The sequence below is a fragment of the Sorex fumeus genome, unplaced genomic scaffold (assembly GCF_029834395.1).
Source record: "Sorex fumeus unplaced genomic scaffold, SorFum_2.1 ptg000092l, whole genome shotgun sequence".
NCBI classification, from domain to species: Eukaryota; Metazoa; Chordata; class Mammalia; order Eulipotyphla; family Soricidae; genus Sorex; species Sorex fumeus.
The window spans coordinates 1505893-1525919 of NW_026606149.1; positions in this window are offsets into that span (position 1 = coordinate 1505893).

The window sequence follows — 20027 nt, forward strand, 5'->3', positions numbered from 1 at the left end:
CCTCACCCCCCCAAAAAAATTTTAAGTCTTTTTAAAAAAAATCCTAGGCTAGAATGTTTTTATGTAGAAGGCACTCAGATTGTAGTGGACAAAGGACAAAACAAATCCTTGTTTGAAACATTTAATCATAGATGTTTGAAAGTGTACAACATTAAAAGTAGAAAAGAACCTTTTAAAAAAAGAATTCATAGGAATGGTTGTATCTGGGAAAGGAACTGATGAAGGGAATGCTGACTATTGGGCAAGGGTTTGCAGGGAAGGCTTCTGTTCCCATGAATCCTATAGGCACGTTCAGATTATCTTTTGTTTTATATATGCATTTTAGCTAACATGGCTATAAAATAAGTCCTAATACAGTATATTTTAAAAAGTAATATTAGTAAACAATTCCTATATAATTTTTAGTTTTTAGGAAGGACTGTCTTCTGGGAGTCTATTAATCCACCTCTTGGAGCAAGATGTGTCCTGTACTTGGTCACTGAAATGGTTTAAAATGTAATGATCTTTTAATCTGTTGAACCCACTATTTCAAGTTTTCTATTAAGTGTCATAAGGAAACACAGTAATGTCAATATGTATGTGTTTTGAATGTTCATTGAACTTCTGTATGCTTATAGATACACATGCTGTGTTAATACACTTAGGAGTGTTATCTAAATATAGAACATATGCGTAGAAATGTAACAAGTATCAGTGAATTTTATTTTAATTATATTAAGAATAATTTACATAAATATTAGTGGTGCATGCTCAAGTAAAGACAATACAACCTAAGATAATTAGTGGGGGGTTAATAGAGTTAGTATCTAAGGTATTGTCTAAATCTGCCTTTGCACTCTCTAAACCCCATGTTCTGAGCTGGGTTGTAGACTTGTCCATTTGAGAAAAGGATTTCCATTGGAAAGATTTTTCACACCAACATCCTATTCCTAGGTAATGATGGTTATAGATATCATTAATTGTGAGAGAGTTGTGTTGAAAATCTAGGCTTTGAAAAAAAATTTCAGTGCTCAGCCTCATACAATCGAATGGCAGTTTGGACTTTTTTGAGCATATCATGTCACTGCATAATATATGTGAGAACAGTTTCTTCTGCTGAAGAACAATTTGTAAGTCCAGCAGACATATGTCACCCAGGATTCCCCAATTTGTGAACTCTGAACCATTTATTATCTAAACCATGTCCCTGAACCATATCCTCAAAGTCTTTGGTTGATGCCATACAGAGAAGAAGGCATAATAATCTCTTCAGTTATTTCTAGTTACAGGTTTACCGATTTTCATATAATTGCTAAGAAAATAACTACATACAATCTTACATCTCCACTAAGTTTGATGCAATAGCTTCACAATTCATGGTGAATATCTAAAATTCTCAATGGTCTCTGTAACTGTTAAATTGTTTAGACATATCCATGGAATGCACTGGAGAAAAGGATATATAAAAGAAGAGAATAAATACTAGGAAGGGTAAAAAGCATAGGGAAGTTCAATTGGAGATTGAATGTTCATCAAGGAGGAACATCAATGTTCTAAGCCTATGGAATATCATGATATAATGTTGCCTTTAAAATGTACAGCAAATGATTTTGATTTAGCCAGCATGCAATTTACCCCATGAGACTTTTCAAGGATTTGCGTCCTGTTAAAGCTTGAAAAGACTTTGCCATAATTAATAGAATCTCATTAATGTGTTTCCTTCACATTTGTTCAGGCAAAAGCTATAGATCCTGATGGTGCCTTTATCTAAATAGCTTTCTTAGCATTATTGACTGGACTTGATGCAGGAGCAAGTGCGTTTCAGGAAGACATTAAATATCTTATTCAAAAAGCACACTATAGTGCTGTTTTTAATCAGTATTACACAAAGGATTGACTAATTGATTAGTTTAATTCATTGAAAGGCCAGATTGATCAGACAGATGTAGAGGTAGGATTAATGGTGGTTTCTTAGATTCTGTTTGCAGAGTAGTGGATATGAGCACAACATTCTGCAGACTGGGACGGGGCTGGAAACATTGTTTCAGGAGGCACTGCACCATCATAAAGAGCTTGCAGAGTTTGGAGTGAGGTCGTCTTCAGCTCAGTTCCCAATTCTTTCACATAGTAGCTCTGTAAGCTTAAGATACATTACTAAATATTGGCAAAAATCACATTTTATCATTTCTAGAATGTGATTTATGGTGGCAACCGCTTAGGCATTGCTTAAGGGTTACATAAAAAACTACATAGCTCCCTTAATCTCATTCTAGACATACAGTACGTCTACTAAATTGGATATATTTTATCATGACAACGATATTTAAAAAGGCAATGCTGAAAGAGATGGCATAATTTTCTATTTATGATGACAATCTGTTAAAGTAGGGTCCAGAACAGCTTTGTTAAACAAGGATTTCAGGGTTAGGTACAGGTTCTTTTAATCTTGTTGCTTTGCTGACATCTCACATGCTGTCCTGTCCACATATTCAAAACATATCAGCATCCCAATAGACTCATAGTGCGCAATATACTGTATATTTTTACTTGGGTTAGTGAAAAGGCCTATTGACAATAGCAGCACAGGGTGGAAAAGGAAACTGAGAAGATTTGGTGAAAACGTTAAGAGAAGGTCATGATATAGAGGTTCTAGTATACTCCCACAAGGGCCAGGAAGAGGGAGAATTCATCACAATGCTCTGTAGGAGAAAAACACACAACAGGACTTGAAATATTTGGAAGCACGCATGAAGAAGTGATATACAGGCATCCTGGAATAAGCAGAACCAGGGAATTAAATACCAAGCTTAAAACCCTTCCCACCTACTTGGGCTGGAGTGATAGTACAGCGGGTTGGGCATTTGCCTGGAACACAGCCGACCTGGGTTCGATTCCCAGCATCCCATATGGTCCCCAGAGCACTGCCAGGAGTAATTCCTGAGTGCATAAACCAGGAGTAACCCCTGAGCATCTCCGGGTATGACCCAAAAAGCCCCCCAAAAAACCCCAAAAAACAACAAACAAAAGAGCCCTTTTCACCTACTAATCAATGTCTCCAGCAGTAACATATTCCACATTATGATCCTCATGAAAAATAAATTTATGACTATTTTACATAAGATTAGCCTCCCTCCCAGAACATACCTTAACAAAATGGCATCTCTCTCCAAGACAGACAACATAGAAAGGTCCTCTAGCAATTCTACAATCACAGTATCAGTTTCTCTGTACTCTGATCTGACTATTAAACTCAGTCGCTATCTCTATTTATCAGGAAAGGCAACTAGAAAAATATGAAGAAAGAGCATTTATTAATCATAGCTAGCACTTCCTCCTGTCCTTTTTTGTTAGGTCACTTCCCCTCTCCTTGGACCCAGATAGAATTTATCTCATAACTGATTAAGCCCAAACTTCCATCCTTCACTCCCCATTATGAAGTCAATCAAAGTCCTGACTTTCTCAAGTTTTCCCACTGATTAAGAAAGGCTAACTGAACAAGAAAAGACCACAACTTAAGACACATGCTTCATTCCACACCGTTCTTCCTCCCCCTCTGTTTGTATCACCCTTTTACCTCATGACTGGTTCAACATTCTAGCAGTGAAGAGAACACCTTTCTCCTGAGGAGCATAAAGGAGATTCAGGGGCTGGAGCGACAGCACAGCAGGTAGGGCGTTTGCCTTGCATGCGGCAGACCCGGGTTTGAATCACAGCATCCCATATGGTCACCCCATGCACCACCAGGAGTAAGGAGTAATTCCGGAGTTCAGAGTCAGGAGTAACCCCTGAGCATTGCCAGGTGTGACCCAAAAAGCAGAGAGAGAGAGAGAGAGAGAGAGAGAGAGAGATTCAATGAATCAATGATCAAGTTATAGTTCCAGTTTCCCCTCAACAGAAATGTCCTACTGGCCAAAAGCATCCTCCTTTGGGTTCTAGATCTTTCTGTGAATGAGTTCAAAAGAAACACTCATACTTCCTGTGTACCCACTATGAAAACAGACACTATCTCTCTTCTACCCACTCATGAATGTCATAGAAACTGGCCGTGTGAACTGTTATCTCCAAAATGATCATTTGACAGAGACTACAGAAAGCAAACCTACCCTTTTCAAAAGGCAGATATTTCTATGTGAGAGGAAAGAAATGAGCAAAAAATATGGCAGTGGGCTTAAGTAAATAATTTCCTTTCTTATACATGGAATCACTGGTGTAGAAGCAATGTTGTGTGTGAATCTCTGGCAATTATATTTTTAAATCTGTGAATGAAAATGGTGTCCTGTTTCTGAAATACATGTCCTAGTAAAGTGTCTATGAGTTTCTTGTCTCTTGGTCACAAAGATGAAGGCTGTCAACAATGTCACTTTGGTTGGCTATCATAGAATACAAGAGATCAGTTGACTCTAAAAAAAGTAAACATCCACATCCCACAGCTCTGGTGACTGAAAATTCCAGAGCAAGATGCCAGTAGATGAGTGTCTGCTGAGAGCCCTCTCATGTTTGCAGCCAAATACTTTCTTACTTGATGGAAAAAAAAGAGAGGGCATCTTGTGATGTCCCATCCTCCTCCTTCAGGCAAAACTTCCAATATAGGACTTTATCTTGATGAAAGCATTTAGATGTAATTAATTCTCGCCTTGAAATTCCATTCCATTGGACGTAAAGCCTAGAATAGATGGATTTTGTGGCAAAACAAACTTTTAGTCCATAGCAACTAACAGTACAAAAGCACAAATGGATGTGCTATAATAGCTATCACAACAAAGTCAACTGATTTAGTGATTAAAAATGTGTATTGATTTACTTGATACTTAATACTTTAATACTTAAAAACTATTTTTGAGTGGGTTGATTTGCTCCAGTAGAAGCAACTGTTGGCATCATTACCATATGCTGACAAGATTCATTTGCATATTTCTCCAGGGACTGTTTTAGAAATCCAGGATTTGATACTTTTTCCTAAGACTCATTCAATTACGATATGCATTGCATCAAGTTTTCCAAGTGATTTTTTTTTTTTACACAGAGAATAGTTAGGAAAGTATAGTTCAAAGTTAAAGTCTTTTATTTCTTTTTTTCCTTTGTGGGGAGCAGAGAGTTGGGAATTGAGCCAACCAGTACTGAAAAAAGGTCTCATAGGAATTAAATTTAAATTAAATAAATTAAATAAAATTTAATTTTATTCATTAAATAAATTGGGCTGAAGCGATAGCACAGCAGGTAAGGTGTTTGCCTTGCACACAGCCAGCCTGGTCAAGCCGGGTTCGATTCCTCTGCCCCTCTTGGAGAGCCTGACAAGCTATCAAGAGTATCTCATCCGCACAGCAAAGCCTGGCAAGCTACCCGTGATGTATTCGATATGCGAAACACAGTAACAACAAGTCACAGTCACACAATTTGTTGTGAGATGTTACTGGTGCCTGCTCAAGCAAATCGATGAACAAAGGGGGGACAGTACAATAGTACTATTAAATAAATTAAATTAAAATTAAATAATGTTTATTATTTAATACTGGTGGTTTTTATAGTCAACCCCCTACACACACGCACACACACATACACACACACATACACATACTCACATGTTTCAATAGCTCTTACATAACTAATTTGTGAATGAGGAAAGCAGTTCTACCATCTGATGTATTTCCTTTATTATTTCACTTTTCAGTAACCAATGTCCTCTTCACTACAGAAAAATCACACTATTCTGCATATCAATCCCACTTTCAGGCACTTTGAGATCAATCAGCTATTAGAAGAACCTTGTCAACCAAAGCACTTTTGAATGTCCTGCTGCCCGGGTTAACCCAACTGCTCCCACTCTATCCCTGTGGATATCTAACTTTAAATTCTGCACCTAAAGGTAATCTATCTCTACCATGAACACATTCTTGTCATTGAGATCAGAAACCTAAACTGTGGCAATATTCTCCCATTTTCATCTCCATGTCCGGGAAGAAACACTGCTGAATGTTTTCAAAAATTCTAACATATTTGTATTCTACATTGATCCAGAAAATGCTCCCCTGGAATCACACAACTCAGTGAACTTGACTTTAGATAGAATGGGGAGTTTGCACCTCATGAATCCACTCTAACATTCTCAGGCTTTAGCCTGTGTATTCCTTTCCTCTTGGATACGTTGGAAGAATGATATTTCATCTTTATTGACTTGAGGTGAAGCAATTGCACCCTCCCCCAGATTACAAACATCAATTGCCAAGCCAGTTCAAATTCAGAACTCATGTCAATAAATTCAGGTAAGTGTGCCCATGTCAATAGATTCAGCTGGATAAGGTCTTATGATTTGTATGCCTTCTCTAACACTTTCTGAATACAACCTCATTATGATTGTCAGGTTCATGCTGATCAAATTTGACAATGTCAGGCAACTTTCTCAGTATAATGACTATTTTCTGCCAGATCTTGTACTTTTTTGTTGGCAATAGTCTAGGAACTAAACTTGTATTATGACGGGGAGAAAAACAGAAGATTGTCAGAGTAGGTTCTATGGAAATCACCCTCAGATTTAATTGTCCAAGATATAGTAATTCACAAGAATTTTTTAAGTAGGGAAAAGTTTGAATCCCTCACACAGAGAGAAAAAAAGATAATTTCCACTAAAGATGAGTTTATATAGATTTGAGACTTCAATATCCCATTCCCATATTATGGGTTCTTGATTTTTTTAAAATAATTTCCTTTACCTGAGTATGGCATAACCTGTAAGGGTAATGATATTTAGTTCATTTGTTCTACAATTGGTTGGTTTTGCATTGGTTCTATAATTCTTCAACCATAAATTAAGGTTCTGTACTTGAATTCTAGTCTTAGTTCCCTCATATAGATTTCATGACTTTGTATCTAAGATCCTTATTTTCTTATTCTAAGTTTTAAGAGTCTCCTGTCCCCGTGCCTGGCTGTCCTCACTGGGGCCCCTTCAAGGGGGGGTGGGTTGAGTTGCCCTCCCCGCCCCGAGCAGAGCCCCGGCAGCCGAACTCCAGAACCAGCCACAGCCATGCTGAGACCACTCTCCACACGTCTGGACAAGCCTCATGTATGAAGGAACTGGCAGAGGAACCCAGACATGTGGGTCCCGGGGCTGAGATCTCCAAGCCTGCTCGGACCGGGACTGGTCCTTCTCCACCCAGATTCCCCATCTTCCAGTAGGTAGGCGTTACACCCACCAGCTGCCGCCAGCACCAGGTGGTCCCATCAATGGCCAAGACCCAAAGACTATAAAACCCAGCCCCTGGAAGCTGCAGCCACAAATATGGCTGGGCAGCATCTTATTACGTTGTTTTTACTTTGGAGAACCTGGCAGGCTACGAAAGTATTCTGCCCACATGGCAGAGTCTGGCAAATTTCTTGTGTCATACTCAATATGCCAAATACCAGTAACAATGATAGGTCTCATTCTCCTAGCCCTGAAAGAGCATTGAATAAGGCTCTTTTAAAATCTCAAGGCTAGGGAGAAGGAGACGTTATTGGTGCCTGCTCGAGGCAATCAACAAACAACATGATGATTGTGATCGTGATTATGAAGTTTTAAGGCAAAAGAAGGAAATTTGCTTATCCTGCAATCCTTACTTATATTTTCTAGGATATCCTGAGCAACCGAGTGCCACAACTCTTATTACCTCTATATGATTTTGCCTCTGTCCTATCTTTTTTCTCCCACCAAGAAAGGCATCCTGTATTTGAGCACTATAATTTCTCTTACTTTAATTTTCCTCGAAAAATGTAGGAACATGATCATACATCTGCAACTAAGCCTGAGAAATATAAATGCCAGCTGTAAAACCACATGTACAGATGAAATGTAAGACGTTTCAAAGAAAGGAGAAAAGAGATATCAAGGGAAATTTAATGAATTCTCTCAAAATGAACAGTCAGGAGAGGCAAAGAATGGTTGTCATTAGTAGTAATGTCAGTGGGAAATATAAACTAAGATGATAAAAATGGAATGTGATTACGCTGATCACTGAGCAGATATTCACTAACTGGCTACTTGCGTCTAGATCTGAACTTCTGAGGGACAGTTAGAGAGGGATCTCATGCTAGTCCTTGCCATGCTAAGACTGCTTTATCCATTTGCATTTCCTCCTTGCAATTATCCATATGACTTCTTTGGGCTTCAATTGATATATGTATTTAGTGTTTCAAAATCTATGCTTTTTGTCATAAAAGAGAATATGTACAACAAAAGTTAAAGAATGCCCAGAATTGACATGAGATGCATTTAATACATATCCCTACTATGACTAGAATATGCATTCAATAATTTTGTGAACGAAGCAATGCTTCTATAACACTTGTAGAGTTTTTATGTACTTTCTGATGGAATTGCAATAAAGGTAAACAATACATATATTTAAGGTGAGTGATATAAATACTACTTTCATTAGGGTTTTAGGGGAATTTCTATCTTAATAGACAGTGATTCAGTTCGCATATCTACAAATGTATTTGAGGGGAATATTTAAGGCAGAGGAAATAATCACTCTCTATGTATTAAAGATAGAAATTTGCTTGCTTAAGATAAGATTTAGTAGCCTGGAAGTGAGCCAAGACTGAAAATGATGTGTGAAAAAAAATAATGGGCTTCATCACATAGTTCTCATTATCCAGTAGAACAATGTTTCTTGGGCCAGAAAAATTATAGCGTATTCAATGGATACATGTTGAATCCCTAGCACAGGATGCTGTCCCATAAGCATTACCAGAGTAATCCCTCAATAAATAGCCAGCAATAAGCCCAAAGATCTAAAATAAGAACATTTCTCAACCTTTTGCCCACTGTGGCCGCCTTCCATCTGTGTGTCCTTCCTGTGACCCCCTGTCTTGCCACTTGACCCTTTGTCTCATGTCCTGGTCTACCCCATTTACGCAATTGTCCCCTGGGGACCATCTGACCTCCAGAGGTCATTTGACTACTGTAGGTCATCTGACCTCCATTTTAGAAACAACACTTTAGAAGAATTTTGTTTTGTTGAATATATTTCTTATGGCATCAAAACACAGTTTCCATTTTAAATGTATTATTCCAATTTCTGTGAGAGAAGTCATGAGGTATAGAAATAATAATGGTAAATATGGTGAGAGTCATTGGATTCTAAACAAATTTAGAAGGCATGTTATGGATGTGATGAATTCATGATGGAATTATTTGCCTATGCTTAGCGATATTTAGCTTGCCATTAGATATCAGTCTGATACCTAAAGAAAAAGGATATGAAGACAAAAATTTGGATATCTTCAGCTCAGGGACTGTATTTAAACCACAAAACTTCAGTGTAATGTACTAGGAGAATCAATTTTAGATAGAGATGAGAATTAACTTGAGATTAATCATTCTAAGAAATTGAATCAAAGTACAAAAAACTCTGCCATGTATGTGTGTGTATGTGTGTGTGTGCATGTGTGTGTGTGTGTGTGTGGAGAGAGAGAGAGAGAGAGAGAGACATGAGAGAAAGAAAGAGAGAGACAAGATAGGGAAGAGTTCTGCCTAAATTTATTCTTCATAATTCTGTTGTCAATCAAAAGCAAAAACAAAAATAACTTTAAATAACTTGGCACATTTTGTCATGTCTGTTCATTCAAAAATTGAAAATATTAAGAAACTAAAGTTTCTCCTGGAAAAATTAACAAAAGAGACTTAATACTTAAACTCCTATATAAGGAGTTTAATATAATTAAATATAATATAATTCATCGCACAGTAAATTAACCTAAAGATTAATTTGAAAAAGCAAACATCCTTAAAATCAAATGCCACGAAGAGCTTTAAATATTTTTAATTATTCTTCAGTGGTGGTGGAGAATGGGCACTGGTGAAGGGATGGATATTCGATCATTGTATAACTGAAACCCAAGCACAAAAATTTGTAAGTCTACAACTGTACCTCATGGTGTTTCACTAATAAAAATTTTAAAAAAAGAAAAAAGTAATAATTCCTCTACTGGTGCTATTTTTTGCAATAACCTTTTTTGATTTCCTTGTAAAGTCTTTTATAAATGAATTTAATTAAATAAAAACTAATTTTAAGTAATGGGAGTCCATAGATGTGTAAAAATCATCACAAAATTTTTAGCATAGAGAATAGTTTAAGACATTATAATGACTAGAGCAATGTAATGCACCTAAAAAATGATAGATTCAGATTCAAAAGCACCAGCATTAAATATATCGGTCCAATTTATTAATATGATCATGTATTTTCACTATACTTACTTGAAAATGTTCTTGCACTTCTGCTGAAATATCTGCCATTCTTTAAAAAAAGGAAATTATTATAGGCTTTAAAATGACAGTCTATTTGGAAACTTCAAATGGCTCAGTCAATTCCTTTTATATTCTATTAATGTGAAAGGAAATTACCTTGAATTTAGATACTTTTTTTCTGAATTCTTAGATCAGGACCTATGAAGATGGGTCAATACCTCAATTTGGAAGAATTAGCTAAATCCAATAGTATGACACCAAAATTAATGAAAGGATTTTATGACATACTGTGATAGTTTACAATACTAATGAATGTACATTTTGATATTAGTCTACGTGGCCTTAATGTTAATTTTAATATAGCCAATGAAAATAATAGACCAAAAACGCTTAATTTTAATTTACATAGGAGTTATAATCATTTTATTTTGATGTAGGATAGTGTATGATTTTTAGATCATCTCACATAAATGATTTCTATGAAAATATCATAAATACTTTTTTCAAGACATTTAACTGACCCATTTTATAAGGAAAAAAGTAACTTTTAACTAAATATATAATACTGTCACTCACCAGCCTTAATTCATTTATTTTGCTGCAATCATTCAAGTTCTAAAGAAAGATGAATTGTTTGTCTTGACAGATATGATTTTGGAGGTCATATTTATGTTTCAGAGAGATGGATGGTTCAAGAGGGTCACTGAGGTGAGCCAATCCTTCCTCATGTTCTGTTTTAGCTTATATTTTGTACAAGAAATGACATTCACGCTCGAAAAAGGGACTATGCTAGCTGATTTGGGCAACGGGACTAGTAGTGTAATTTCTTTGGTACTCAGTGATTTTATAGCCCATATTTTGGTTTTATATATTTGAATTAATTTAGTGTGTAAGGTGCTGTAATAGAACAAAGATAATTATGAAGGATATGTCAGCCTCAGTTAAAATATTGCTGCTTTAATGTGCCTCTTGAAAAATATTTCTTAGCATAATTGTAGTGAAAGAAATCATAGTTTTAAATAAATCTCCTTCTGGAGTTAAAACATATCTAAAGTGCATATTGTTATACAACAATATGCAAATAATAAATAATAACATGCAAGATAATGTTCTACCTTTCCGTGCAATTGAAGGCAGTAGGCATATCATGATTAGTCTCACTAGATACACAAGCAAAAGTGAAAGAATATAAACAGTATATTTGGTCATGCATGTCCTAAGCTATAGCAAACTGCAGAAGCATTAGGTAGAAATAAATTGTAGTTTCAGTTGTCAAAAATGTATGAAAATACCCAGAGAAGAAAACTTAAATGCAAACTTCTGCTTTAAAAAGTTTCTATTTCAAATGCGTTCTCTTCTTAAATAATTCATCTTCAAATATTTTACTACATACAAGTGAAACATTCATGCACAGTTTTTTCTTGATACCAACTCTATCTCCACCTTCCATCAGCTATTTTGATTTAAAAAGTCACGGTGAAGTTAGAAAGTAAAACCTAAGTCATATCTATTATTAGAGCTACACACGGGTTTACTTATGATACAATAAATGTTTCCTCTGCTTTCTATTATTTATGGAATATTTGTTATAGTTCAACAAGTATAACTCCTTTTGATTCTAAGGTTGCAGGGAAGATTGTTTCCTCTATTCCTATGTTTCTCTGAAGTAACTATTATTAGAATTAATCCTGTCTCCTCCATTTGACTGGATTGCTGAAACTTGGTGATTCCGGACATGTATATATGTTATGTTCACACAAACTCTCTCCTGAACTGCCCCAAGTCTGAATATTGGAGGGAAGTTGCAATTAAGAAATCCCTCTGGGTAAGAACCAAGGCATACTCAGCAGAAAGTTTTAGCTAGAATAGGAATTTTAATTTAAATTTCTTATTTTTCTAGGTTACCATTGCTGTCAATAGAAAACAATATCCTCAAGACAGTTTTTGAGCTCTTAAGCTAAAAAAATAAATTCTTCGGTGAATTTTAAATTTGAGTAAGATTCCAAAGAAAGGGATGCTTTTCATGTTAGGAGACACCAGGGGTGAAGGGATGGGTATTGGAACATAATACAATGAAACAAAATCATGAACAACTTTGTAACTCTGCATCTCACTGTGATGCAATTGAAACGTCAATTAATTAAAATTTAAAAATAAATAAAATTTCAATTGTTTTTTAAAAAAGAGAAAGCACCCAATAGGGCAACTCATGAACCTGGAAAATCACTACCAGGATGGTGTCGTCACACATTGTATCATTTGGTGTTGATTATCAATTAGGAAGTTTGCTGCAAGGTTGAACAAGATTTTTCCATACATAGATAGTTGGTGGTATTCCACACAGAATGCTACCTTAAAATCTTCAAAAAATTGCCTTTAAGTTCCAAGGTGGGGAATGTGACCCTCGAATCCAAGTGAAAATGCAGTACTCTTGTTCTTTAGATAAACAGAATCATAGAGAGGCACTGGGTGTGATTCATAGTAAGAGATTGATTCAAACTTCTACAAAAGCTGAGAAGCACCTTCATTTGCTATTTGCAGAGTAGGTAACCAAGAAAGCCAGGGGGGTCATTCAAGTCCAACTTCTGAGAATCAGGACTTCAGTGTCCCAACTCAAGTAAGTACACATGTAGGGTCAAGGTCTTTCTTCCTCTGTCTGGATGCTCTACTTATTCTTTAAATAGATAGGGTAATGTCCACTCACACTGGGCAGGGCAAACCTTCTTCTAAATTCCAAATTTTATCTGGAAACTCCATCAATAGACACATTCCACTTATACGAACACAAATATTACCCATCACAAAAAGTCACCTTTTTCTTAAGACATTCTCTCAATAAAGTGGTGAGGTATAACTTTGAGCATTCCCTAATGTTCAACTTGTCCCTAAAATCTAGGCAGAAAGAGCAGAGAAGACATATCGTTCACTCTTGATAAGAAGGCTCATCGTCTGTAGACTTATTTAACCTCTAACGTTCCTCACTTAGGAAGTGCCATGTGCTTGTAAGCTGCATAATAATAGAATTCTTATTGAATCTGTAATTATCATGATATAAACTGCCCAGTAAATGCATGGTTTTATCTATGCTTTTCTTTATAGATGATCCAACTCTAGCATCAATATAATTTAGTTCATCTAGTCATCTCAATGAATCCATGGCTCAAAAATTAACATGCTAGGTTTTGTAGGTTTTGTTCTGAATATTTTAGAAGTGAATTTCAACCATAGGCTTGCTTAATCCCATTTGAGAAACATAGAGTGAAACCCTATCATTGACTATGCAGCACCCAGGAACAAAGTCTAATCTCACAGAGCTGACAATACCGCACCAGGGGTGAGGGGGCGTTGGGGGGGTGTTTAAAATAGCCAAATGCGTTCCTAAGCAAAATAAATAATCAATCAAGCTGCACTGCATGCTCAGAGAAGTTAGAAATTTGTGCTTTTGAAAGGCACACATGCTAGAATTTCTTTTTACGGTTTTCTTGAGCAGATTGGAGCTCCGCAAAACAGATATTGAAAACCTTTTCTCTTTTCACTATTTTTTGTTTAAATTTGGAAATATTATTCACGATGTTGCTTCAACAAACCAGTAATTTTTGTTTGGGGAGATGGTGGTTTGGGCCATATCTAATGATGATTGGGGCTTACTCCTAGCTCTATGTTGAGCGGTCATTCCTGGCAGTGCCCCAGGGACACATATGTTCTGCCTATGATCATATTAAAGGTGATCACATGTGATCCAGTGTCCTACCTCCTGTACTCTCATTTATTCTGCAACCCTGAGTTCCTATCTTTTTGGGGGGGTCCCACCCAGCGATGCACAGGGGTTATTACTGGTCTGCAGTCAGGAATTACCCCTGGTGATAATTAGGGGACTATATGGGATGGTGGGAATCGAACCCGGGTCAGCTGCATGCAAGGCAAACACCCTACCTGCTGTGCTATTGCTCCAGCCCCTGAGTTCCTATCTTAATTCCAGGCAATATACTCAATGGACTAGGCAACATTTATTTTCACTCAGGTGTGAAGAATATACCTAAAATATCTCCAAAACAAATCATGTTGTTTGCGCCCTATGTTGTCTGTCTCCAGTGTTCCTTCTTCTGGATCTCATGAAGTTGCATAAACCAACATCAAGGCAACTTTAAACCATCCAATCTTTTTCTACTTTCATTTAGCCTTTATATCCTTCACTAGAAACATGACACATTCTCCCCTTCCCAAAGCAAGAATCATGACCTTGTTTTTTGTCGTTGTGATCACTGCATACCATTGGCCCCACACAGTTTTGGTGCTCAAGGCTTTTCACTGAGTGATAAAATTGTCGCTCACTTGGTCTTTATTTTGGAAACATTTTAATGAATTCAGAGAAGCAAATGGAGCTTTGAAGTGCATATGGCAAAAATAAAAAGACGTGTAAGGAAACACTTTCTAAAGTTTGAACATTTATAGAGATGCATCAGATTGCTATAGGAAATTTTAAGGACAAAAAAATTACATATTTGTGGAGAGAAATACATCTTAAAGATTTGGGGCTACTTTTAGAATTCTTTTGGGACTGCATGGGCTTGTTCCCAGAGGAGGCATTAAATTCAGGCCATCTCTAAATTCACATCACAGAAGTAGTCGGGAGATTTTATAGTTCAGTCACCGACAGAGAGAAATGGCAAAATAGCACAAAAGACTGCTTTTCACACTGTGTAAATCATGGAGCAAGAATAAGATTTTCTGTTTTCTGTATTATCAATATAGCAAAAAGGATTTCCTCTGAGACAGGTAACACAGAGGTAGACGGGCCATTCAGATGCCATTTAAGCTTTAAACATGGGTGGGTCAGAAACTCTTCATGCTCCTTTTCCTATTTATCAAGTTTCATGCAACCTCAAGATCTTTTTGTCCTTTTCTTTCAGGGATTCATTTCTCCAGTCTCCAGATAAAATTTCTTTACTACCTGAATTCCTTTTAAGAGTGGGCTTCTGTGAACCTTTTCACTTCTCAACTCCAATGAGTTCTGCTGTTCCCTTTAGTGAAGAAATGATTTTCTATGGACTTTGTCACTTTCTCCTTTGACTTGGCAGATTCTTAAGAGTGAGTTTCATGTTATATGGATTTTTTTAGCCTTGATAATTTTCAGTTCTTCACACAGCACAAGGGATGGGCGAATGCCTATTTAATTAGTAACATTGGAAAATGAATGTGTTACCCAGATAAATTCTAAGAAAGGAAAGCAATGCTACATTTCTTTGGTTGGAAAAGACAAGCCATAAAGATAATCCTATAAGAAAAAATAAATTGGGAGAATATAGAGTCAAAATAATGATTACAATATTATTTTCCAAATTTCTGTTAACATATTTACTATGTTTTAAAGAAAATATGCTTTTTTTAAAAAATGAAAGCATATCAGTAGTGAAACCTATGCTTTAAATGTATGAATCTCTAGGTTTGATCCCAGAATTCTGCCAAGAAAATTGTGTCAGGGTAGTGCCTTCCAATTAGATTTTGGCACAACTTATGTTATGAAATATGATATATATGGAAATACATTTTACACATACACATATTCACAGACACATAAACAACAAAAATACTATGCTAAAATTTAAATAAGATACATGCTCTTACTTTACGGGATGCATTCCAAGATTTCATCATCATATTCTATCTGTACTATGTCTCTTTTGTAAATTTATTTCAGAGGTAATTTTATTTCAAAACCTCCCAGTGCTTCAAATGCACAAAGTGTTCTGAATGCACATTTTTAAGACAACCTCTTATATGTGTGAAGTTCCAGCAGTTATTAATTCTTCCAAGTAGTTCTTCATCAGCTGTGGTAAAGGACAACTACAAATGACTTTAAATTGTAGGACTAATCAGTTTGCCGAGTAATTGTTTGGGAAAAATAGTCACAAGACCCTATAAAGTAATGTCCTGACTCATTTAATCATTAATGTTTCCGCTAAGTAACTTAGATAAATAAGTGAGCCTTTTATGTCTTAAATGAATAAAAAATTCATTGGAAAAGGACATAATGTATTAATGCCTGATCTATAAAGATTAAATATCTTTATCCCCTCATCAGAAAAGACTGTTGGAAAACCTGACCTATTTGTTTTAATTGAATTTACATTGTTATGATTTGATATTGCATGGAAATTTTTATGCATTTAGTGAATAACAGAATGTTGAACAAAATGCATGACTTAACAAAGATATTTTATCTTTCCTTAGATAATATCATTAATCTTAAGAAGTCTAAATTATTTGGCAAATTTTTGTTTTCTTATTTATTACAAACTAGTATACCTTTGTTTTAATTTAATTTTGTGGTTTTTTAAGAAAAATATGAAATACATTTAAAGTCACCAAAAAATAAACACTTCTTTTTTAAAGATTTCAATAAATCTCAAGGAGTTCAAAGAAATTAAAAACAAAAAAGTAAATTAAATACTCAAGCTGCAGAGGGTGAAGTTGGGGTCAGCACATTTAAATATACACCCTTAGTAGTATTATCTGAGTCACACAATTCCCAAGATGCTATTTATATTTTCAATTGAGATTTAGATTGCAAGAACCTATCAAAAAGCCTATCCCAAAGAACTGAAAATGTAAATGTAGTTTTAATATGACTCATTGCTGTATGTTATTCTTTTGAAGTTTTACTCATTTCAGGCCTTTATTTTATTTTTACATAAGTAAAATGATATATTATATTCAATTGTTGCTCTAGGAATTGTTGAACAATGTAACTCAAAAAATTGCTATTTATTGCAAATAGATGGACAACAGTGATTTAGAAGTGAATATAACACTTTTACAAAGATCCATAAAATATTTGGAAAATAAAAGGCTTTCTTCAATTAGGTTTTAACAGCCTGCACTTTCCTTGACTTAGAATCTATATTACATTTTTATAGCTATAGTTTTGAGACACATTAAATAGAACCATGTAAGAAAAAATTAAATGTACAAAGAATTTATACTTGCTTTTTTAAGATATTTTAATTTCTGCAAATATAAAATGAAAAAAAGTTAGAGAAAAATTTTTAATTCTTTTGGTACATTTTTATTTTTTTTTGGGACCCCACCGGGTGGTGGTGGGCCTTACTCAGGGCTTACTATTGGCTCTGCACTCCGGAATTACACCTGGAGGTGCTTGAGGGACCATATGGATGAAAGGAATTTAATTTAATATGGAAGGCAAAAGCCCAACCACCTGTACCATCTCTCCAGCCCCAAAGAACTTTGATATATTTGTTAAAGTTATAATACAGATACTAGGGCATTTGCCTTCCACATTAAATACATATGGATGTATGAAGATTGAATGCTGAGAAATTTATCCTATTTTTGCTTAAATTTTAGTTGTTTAAAGCATATTAAAAATTCAAAAGTTTTAAATACAAAAAAGTGTAAACATGTTTAAATGGCAACAATTTGAAAAGCTACAATTAATGCTTTTCTTTTTCACATAATAGTTTTATATCATGTAGCAAATGGATAAAGGCTTAAACATCATGAATATTGAGAATAGATTTAATCTAGTTTCTAATTCTAATTATTATGGAATAACAAAATTCTGACCTCTACTTCAAAATGCTTTATTTTTTAATTTTTTTTTATTAGTGAAACACCATGAGGTACAGTTATAGACTTGCAAATTTTTGTGCTTGGGTTTCAGTTATACAATGCTTTTTAAAGTAGACTTCCTTCAATGTAAATTTGGGTAATTGATTAAACTCACAATGTCTCATTTCCCAAAACTGCAAAATGTAGATATGAATTTGTTTGTAGTTAGGACAACGTACTAAGGTCCTTAAACAGTGATTAACGCATGCCTTTGTTGTCTATTAAAGTACTAGGCAAAAATCAAATAGATGTCTGTCAGTAGTTGACTGCGTGTTTTTGGATAATGACGTAAATAAAAAATTTAATAGGAGGTGCACAATTGCATTGAGCATAAAAATATGCTAAAAATGTAAAACTAGAGAGATACAAGCTCTATGTGTGACTGAATCATGAATAGTTAAATCATAAAATAATGTTTCCTTTAATATTTTAGTAACTATAATCCAACAACATTTGTTGCACATTTTCTATTTTGACTCATTATTACACTGAATATTTGTTAACAATGTTAAATAATATATATATTGAAAAAATCTTAGATAAAAGAACATATTTAATCAAACTCAACTTTCCTAGAGTGTATAAATACTGGTTGATAATACATTAACAACACTTTTATTAATGTTCTGGGGTCTTTCTTGTTTTTTTTTGTTTTTACCTTATACAAGATAATATCATATAAAATTTTAAAATGGGGAGAAGTAATTATCCTTACTTCTTATCAAAATACTGTAATGATAAACACATTTTTATTAATGATGTTACTTATGGTACAAAGAAAACAAGATTTGTAGCCAAACTGAAGCTCTTTTGGGTAAAAAAAAGTTCTTCACTTATGGAGTTAAATTCTGATCTAAGTTTTTCCAGTAAATGACTCTTGCAATCTGTTTATTGAAATAACTGTAAAATTCAGCAACTAATATTAAATGAATATGTTATACAGCATACAGAGAATTTATGATATGGTCATCATATAAGCATTTGAGAATATTTTTTTAAAAAAAGAAGGTCTAATACTCTGCATTTTACAATACTTAAACAATTAACAAAAAATTAACAAAGAAAAAAGCATTCACATGTATCCTATCTCTTAAGCATGCCATAGGATATTTTGTGGAAAAGAAAAGAAATCTTTTCTTTTTATGTGATCTTTATCTTATCTTCTACTGACAAAGAAGAGTAACTTACCAATGGGTGGCTAGAAAACTCAAAGCCAACTTCCAATTCTTAGAATGTGTCTTAGAATGTGTCTGAAGGGAAAAATTTAAGCTGTGGTTTTATGGAAAGTATTTCTAGAACTTTCTGGAAAGCTTTCACAGAACATGACTATTATTGAAAAGTACTGGGGAAGACTATGTATCTTCTTGAAATAGGTCTTTTTGGGTCTTTTTTGTTTCTATAATCTGCAAGGCACACCTTAAACTATTCTCCACTCTTCAAGAGGACCTCATTTCAATGAAGAAACTCAGTTCCACAAACAATTGGAATTTTTTTTATAATACTCTCACATGTATTTGATGTGGACTCTTCTTGGCTACAGCCAGAGGAATGTCCTTTTAGAGAAAAGCAAGTGCTATCAGTGTATCAGTGTATTGAAGAGATAAAGTGAAGACAATGGGTTCTTTAAGGCCAGGCCCTGCCTCACCCTCAGTTGATAGCTTTGGTAAATATTAATCTCATCACTGTGGTCCTAAATTCTGACACCTGAAAAAGGAGAGAAAGGCAAGCTCAAAGGTTTTCAATCTATGCTCTGCAGTTTTAAGAAATGCAAGGACCCAGTTTAAATAAAGTTCCCCATTTGGAGGGAAGATCGTGAATGAATCAGATGTTTTTACTTTGATGTTTTGCCAGGTCTCACTGAACTTTGCAAACTGTGGGAAATATAACAGCATTAAATTCTGCTTCTCTTGACTATGAATGCATTTTTTTCACATTCTTTTTTTTATTTCACTATATTTTTTTCATTTTTTTTCATTTCATCATCCTGTTATTCGTCGATTGCCTCGAGCAGGCCCCAGTAACGTCTCCTTCATCCTAGCCCTGAGATTATATTCAAGGCTCTTTAGGAGAATGAGACCCATCATTGTTTCTGGTATTTGGCATATTTGGTACGCCACGGGGAGTTTGCCAGACTCTGCCCTGTGGGAAGGCTACATTCGATAGCCTGCAAGTTTGTCCAAAGTAGGAATGAGAT